The sequence below is a fragment of the Dendropsophus ebraccatus genome, unplaced genomic scaffold, assembly GCF_027789765.1.
Source record: "Dendropsophus ebraccatus isolate aDenEbr1 unplaced genomic scaffold, aDenEbr1.pat pat_scaffold_620_ctg1, whole genome shotgun sequence".
Classification (NCBI taxonomy): Eukaryota; Metazoa; Chordata; class Amphibia; order Anura; family Hylidae; genus Dendropsophus; species Dendropsophus ebraccatus.
In genome coordinates, this window is record NW_027210219.1 from 88,846 (window position 1) to 94,845 (window position 6,000).

Consider the following 6,000-nt stretch of genomic DNA (forward strand, 5'->3'; position numbering starts at 1 on the left):
TATACACAGCTGCCAGCACAACAAGCAGCTCAGTTGCAGCCGGTCAAGCGACCGAGCAGGTAGGTGGAAAGGTAGGTGCAGTTTATTAAACCGTTTCCTTTGGATTTGATTTCCTGGTGGCCGGCCGATGTATCCTGCTGATGCTGCCTGCCTACGGCTCCAGCTGGGAGAATTCACCCTCCATGTTCTTTGATAGATAGATTAGATACATTAGATAGAATAGATAGGATAGATAGGATAGATTAGATAGATAGATAGATAGATAGATAGATAGATAGATAGATAGATAGATAGATAGATAGGTAGGTAGGTAGGTAGGTAGGTAGGTACTAATAATAAGCTAGCCAGCTAGGCAGCCAGCCACAGAGACAGCCAGCCAGCTACAGAGACAGCCAGCCAAAGAGCTAGCTGCATGTCATGTATGCCAGACAGAGACGGAGACAGAGACAGAGACGTGTATGTCTGCCATCCATCAGGTGGAAGCAGACGCAGTGTGATTGGGGGGTGGAGCTATTCAGATTTGAGAGCAGAAAGGAAGACAGAGGCAGTGCTAGGCAATAGGAGATGCAGTGTGAAAGCACGTCCGGTCCGCCATCTGAGAGGGTGGAGCGCATAATAGGGTATGTATGTCTGGCTTCGCCTTAACAAGAAGGACGTGGTGTCCGAGAAGGGGAGTTTTCGGGAAACCGTTGTGGCCATCGCTTCTCGGCCTTTTGGCTAAGATCAAGTGTAGTATCTGTTCTTATCAGTTTAATATCTGATACGTCCCCTATCTGGGGACCATATATTAAATGGATTTTTAGAACAGGGAGATGGAAAAAGAGCTTGCTCTGTCCTCTCCAGGCATTGACCTGGTATTGCAGTGCCTCCAGGTTCAGTGCACCCCCTAATGAGTTTGCAAAAAACAGAGCAAAAGAATGAAGAAGGAAACAAGCCGGCTGCACCTGAAACTACTGTTTTGCAAGAAACATCCCTCGAGTGTGTTGTGCGCAGGTGGACCGACCCCGAAAAATTAGCCCGAGTGTGGCTACGAAAAGTTTGTTTGTCCAAGACTTGCTGGCCTCTGTTGCCATGGCAACCAACTGGCAGAGTTGTTTACAACTTGGCTGCCGGGCCAGTGCTGGTGATGTCATCGCGGGACGTGATGTCATCAAGGCTTTGCTGCTATACACAGCTGCCAGCACAACAAGCAGCTCAGTTGCAGCCGGTCAAGCGACCGAGCAGGTAGGTGGAAAGGTAGGTGCAGTTTATTAAACCGTTTCCTTTGGATTTGATTTCCTGGTGGCCGGCCGATGTATCCTGCTGATGCTGCCTGCCTACGGCTCCAGCTGGGAGAATTCACCCTCCATGTTCTTTGATAGATAGATTAGATACATTAGATAGAATAGATAGGATAGATAGGATAGATTAGATAGATAGATAGATAGATAGATAGATAGATAGATAGATAGATAGATAGGTAGGTAGGTAGGTAGGTACTAATAATAAGCTAGCCAGCTAGGCAGCCAGCCACAGAGACAGCCAGCCAGCTACAGAGACAGCCAGCCAAAGAGCTAGCTGCATGTCATGTATGCCAGACAGAGACGGAGACAGAGACAGAGACGTGTATGTCTGCCATCCATCAGGTGGAAGCAGACGCAGTGTGATTGGGGGGTGGAGCTATTCAGATTTGAGAGCAGAAAGGAAGACAGAGGCAGTGCTAGGCAATAGGAGATGCAGTGTGAAAGCACGTCCGGTCCGCCATCTGAGAGGGTGGAGCGCATAATAGGGTATGTATGTCTGGCTTCGCCTTAACAAGAAGGACGTGGTGTCCGAGAAGGGGAGTTTTCGGGAAACCGTTGTGGCCATCGCTTCTCGGCCTTTTGGCAAAGATCAAGTGTAGTATCTACAGGAGATCTGGTCAGAAGGTGCCTGGGGTACCCGACCTGTCGGCCTTGGAGGATTACCTCCTTGCTGCTATAGGCAGGCGGCTTAGTCCCCAGGCAACGGGAAGCGATCCCACCTACCTGCATCTGCAGGGGAGGTGCACCGTGGGTTTATCGTTGGAGTGATTAAAAAATGGACGTGACTAATGAAGATGGAACGATGCCGGATGAAGTCCCAGCCTATGCCAGGATAAGAAACGGAGTTCGTTTTACGCTGAAGGATGCCAGAAAGAAAGAATTGGGCCTTGCGTTTTTGGTGGAGGAAGTTCTCTTTAAACTCTTGGGCCTGCAGCGGAGCCAAATCTTGGCCTTGCTGGAGTTCCCGAAGCGAGGGATCTATGATTTGGTGCTAAGTTCTGAAGAGGATCACAATAATCTCCTGGGTAAGCTGGAATGTGTTAGGAATAATGATATTCTGCATGGCATTGATATTGCTTCTCATTTTCCGAGGAGGGAAAGACTGGTCACTATCAGGATGTATAGTCCATACGTATCAGAAGAGGAGATATCCGTGTTCTTGAGAAGATATTGCGAGGATGTCGGGGCGAAAGGAAAAGTCTTGAATCAGTTTGGATTATGGACCATGAAATGGAAATTTTTGGTAAGATTCAAGATGTTGGAAGATGGGAAGTTATGTGTCCCCCCAGGACGTTTTAGGATTGGATCTGTCAATGGTGATCTGTTTTTTTCTGGGATGGAGTCTTTTTGCAGGAAATGCAGACAGTACGGACATACTAAGGAAAATTGTACAGTTTCCTTTTGCTCAAGGTGTCAAAAAGAAGGTCACTTAGTAGAATCGTGTGATCAGAAAAAGGCTTGTCACCTGTGTGGGAGCATGGAACATCTATATGCGTCCTGCCCGGTTAAAAAGAAAGTAGTAAGGGAGCAAGAAGATAAGCAGGAAGCCACTGGAAGCACTGGTGATTCCCCGCAAGGGAAGAAAAGTAAGAGAGAGACAGAGGGTGCAAGTGGAGGCAAGTCCCCCCAACAGGAGGAAGAAGAAGATATTGCCATTCAAAGAGCACCCAAAGTAATGTCTAGAGAGGCAGAGTTAAGGAGGAGGATGGGAAGGTGTCTTACAGAAGAGGAACGGAGGGACTACATGTTAATTTCACCGGAATTGTGGGATCATATAGACTCTGTAGATAGTAAATTTCCTTTAAACCAGTTATATAATAAAGTGGCTACGCATTGGGATAAGCAGGGGAGTAGGTTTCTCGAGACCTATAAAGTCCCCCCGGATATTGTGGAAAGAATAACGGAGTCTGAGTCAAAAACAGGTATTTTGTTACATTTATTATCCTTTTTTGCTTTCAAGGGAGGCATGAGACTTTGAGGCGTTTGAAGTAAATTTAGTTTTTTTACTTATTATAGATATGGGTAAGTTTTATTTAATATTGTCAAATAGCTTTATATGTTTGTTGATTTTTTGAGTGAAATGACCATGATGATGAGATGGTTGGAGTATTGAAAAGGATGTGAGCAGGTTTTCCTGTTTATATCGATTTTAAACCATTCTGAATGGTAAAAAAAAAAAAAAAAAAAAAAAAATCTGTTCTTATCAGTTTAATATCTGATACGTCCCCTATCTGGGGACCATATATTAAATGGATTTTTAGAACAGGGAGATGGAAAAAGAGCTTGCTCTGTCCTCTCCAGGCATTGACCTGGTATTGCAGTGCCTCCAGGTTCAGTGCACCCCCTAATGAGTTTGCAAAAAACAGAGCAAAAGAATGAAGAAGGAAACAAGCCGGCTGCACCTGAAACTACTGTTTTGCAAGAAACATCCCTCGAGTGTGTTGTGCGCAGGTGGACCGACCCCGAAAAATTAGCCCGAGTGTGGCTACGAAAAGTTTGTTTGTCCAAGACTTGCTGGCCTCTGTTGCCATGGCAACCAACTGGCAGAGTTGTTTACAACTTGGCTGCCGGGCCAGTGCTGGTGATGTCATCGCGGGACGTGATGTCATCAAGGCTTTGCTGCTATACACAGCTGCCAGCACAACAAGCAGCTCAGTTGCAGCCGGTCAAGCGACCGAGCAGGTAGGTGGAAAGGTAGGTGCAGTTTATTAAACCGTTTCCTTTGGATTTGATTTCCTGGTGGCCGGCCGATGTATCCTGCTGATGCTGCCTGCCTACGGCTCCAGCTGGGAGAATTCACCCTCCATGTTCTTTGATAGATAGATTAGATACATTAGATAGAATAGATAGGATAGATAGGATAGATTAGATAGATAGATAGATAGATAGATAGATAGATAGATAGATAGATAGATAGATAGGTAGGTAGGTAGGTAGGTAGGTACTAATAATAAGCTAGCCAGCTAGGCAGCCAGCCACAGAGACAGCCAGCCAGCTACAGAGACAGCCAGCCAAAGAGCTAGCTGCATGTCATGTATGCCAGACAGAGACGGAGACAGAGACAGAGACGTGTATGTCTGCCATCCATCAGGTGGAAGCAGACGCAGTGTGATTGGGGGGTGGAGCTATTCAGATTTGAGAGCAGAAAGGAAGACAGAGGCAGTGCTAGGCAATAGGAGATGCAGTGTGAAAGCACGTCCGGTCCGCCATCTGAGAGGGTGGAGCGCATAATAGGGTATGTATGTCTGGCTTCGCCTTAACAAGAAGGACGTGGTGTCCGAGAAGGGGAGTTTTCGGGAAACCGTTGTGGCCATCGCTTCTCGGCCTTTTGGCTAAGATCAAGTGTAGTATCTGTTCTTATCAGTTTAATATCTGATACGTCCCCTATCTGGGGACCATATATTAAATGGATTTTTAGAACAGGGAGATGGAAAAGAGCTTGCTCTGTCCTCTCCAGGCATTGACCTGGTATTGCAGTGCCTCCAGGTTCAGTGCACCCCCTAATGAGTTTGCAAAAAACAGAGCAAAAGAATGAAGAAGGAAACAAGCCGGCTGCACCTGAAACTACTGTTTTGCAAGAAACATCCCTCGAGTGTGTTGTGCGCAGGTGGACCGACCCCGAAAAATTAGCCCGAGTGTGGCTACGAAAAGTTTGTTTGTCCAAGACTTGCTGGCCTCTGTTGCCATGGCAACCAACTGGCAGAGTTGTTTACAACTTGGCTGCCGGGCCAGTGCTGGTGATGTCATCGCGGGACGTGATGTCATCAAGGCTTTGCTGCTATACACAGCTGCCAGCACAACAAGCAGCTCAGTTGCAGCCGGTCAAGCGACCGAGCAGGTAGGTGGAAAGGTAGGTGCAGTTTATTAAACCGTTTCCTTTGGATTTGATTTCCTGGTGGCCGGCCGATGTATCCTGCTGATGCTGCCTGCCTACGGCTCCAGCTGGGAGAATTCACCCTCCATGTTCTTTGATAGATAGATTAGATACATTAGATAGAATAGATAGGATAGATAGGATAGATTAGATAGATAGATAGATAGATAGATAGATAGATAGATAGATAGATAGGTAGGTAGGTAGGTAGGTAGGTACTAATAATAAGCTAGCCAGCTAGGCAGCCAGCCACAGAGACAGCCAGCCAGCTACAGAGACAGCCAGCCAAAGAGCTAGCTGCATGTCATGTATGCCAGACAGAGACGGAGACAGAGACAGAGACGTGTATGTCTGCCATCCATCAGGTGGAAGCAGACGCAGTGTGATTGGGGGGTGGAGCTATTCAGATTTGAGAGCAGAAAGGAAGACAGAGGCAGTGCTAGGCAATAGGAGATGCAGTGTGAAAGCACGTCCGGTCCGCCATCTGAGAGGGTGGAGCGCATAATAGGGTATGTATGTCTGGCTTCGCCTTAACAAGAAGGACGTGGTGTCCGAGAAGGGGAGTTTTCGGGAAACCGTTGTGGCCATCGCTTCTCGGCCTTTTGGCTAAGATCAAGTGTAGTATCTGTTCTTATCAGTTTAATATCTGATACGTCCCCTATCTGGGGACCATATATTAAATGGATTTTTAGAACAGGGAGATGGAAAAAGAGCTTGCTCTGTCCTCTCCAGGCATTGACCTGGTATTGCAGTGCCTCCAGGTTCAGTGCACCCCCTAATGAGTTTGCAAAAAACAGAGCAAAAGAATGAAGAAGGAAACAAGCCGGCTGCACCTGAAACTAC

At 46.9% G+C, this 6,000-nt stretch overlaps 3 non-coding genes and 1 pseudogene across 3 annotated transcripts; all 4 read left to right on the top strand.

Moving 5' to 3' along the window:
- The first annotated feature begins 697 nt into the window (after window positions 1–697).
- LOC138778095 (U2 spliceosomal RNA) lies at window positions 698–888 on the top strand. The gene has a single exon (XR_011360876.1). It is a non-coding gene; the product is annotated as a U2 spliceosomal RNA (small nuclear RNA).
- A 2,537-nt stretch (window positions 889–3,425) lies between these two features.
- LOC138778105 (U2 spliceosomal RNA) lies at window positions 3,426–3,629 on the top strand (annotated as a pseudogene).
- A 966-nt stretch (window positions 3,630–4,595) lies between these two features.
- LOC138778098 (U2 spliceosomal RNA) lies at window positions 4,596–4,785 on the top strand. Its single transcript, XR_011360879.1, has one exon. It is a non-coding gene; the product is annotated as a U2 spliceosomal RNA (small nuclear RNA).
- A 958-nt stretch (window positions 4,786–5,743) lies between these two features.
- On the top strand, window positions 5,744–5,934 carry LOC138778096 (U2 spliceosomal RNA). The gene has a single exon (XR_011360877.1). It is a non-coding gene; the product is annotated as a U2 spliceosomal RNA (small nuclear RNA).
- The last annotated feature ends 66 nt before the right edge of the window (window positions 5,935–6,000 follow it).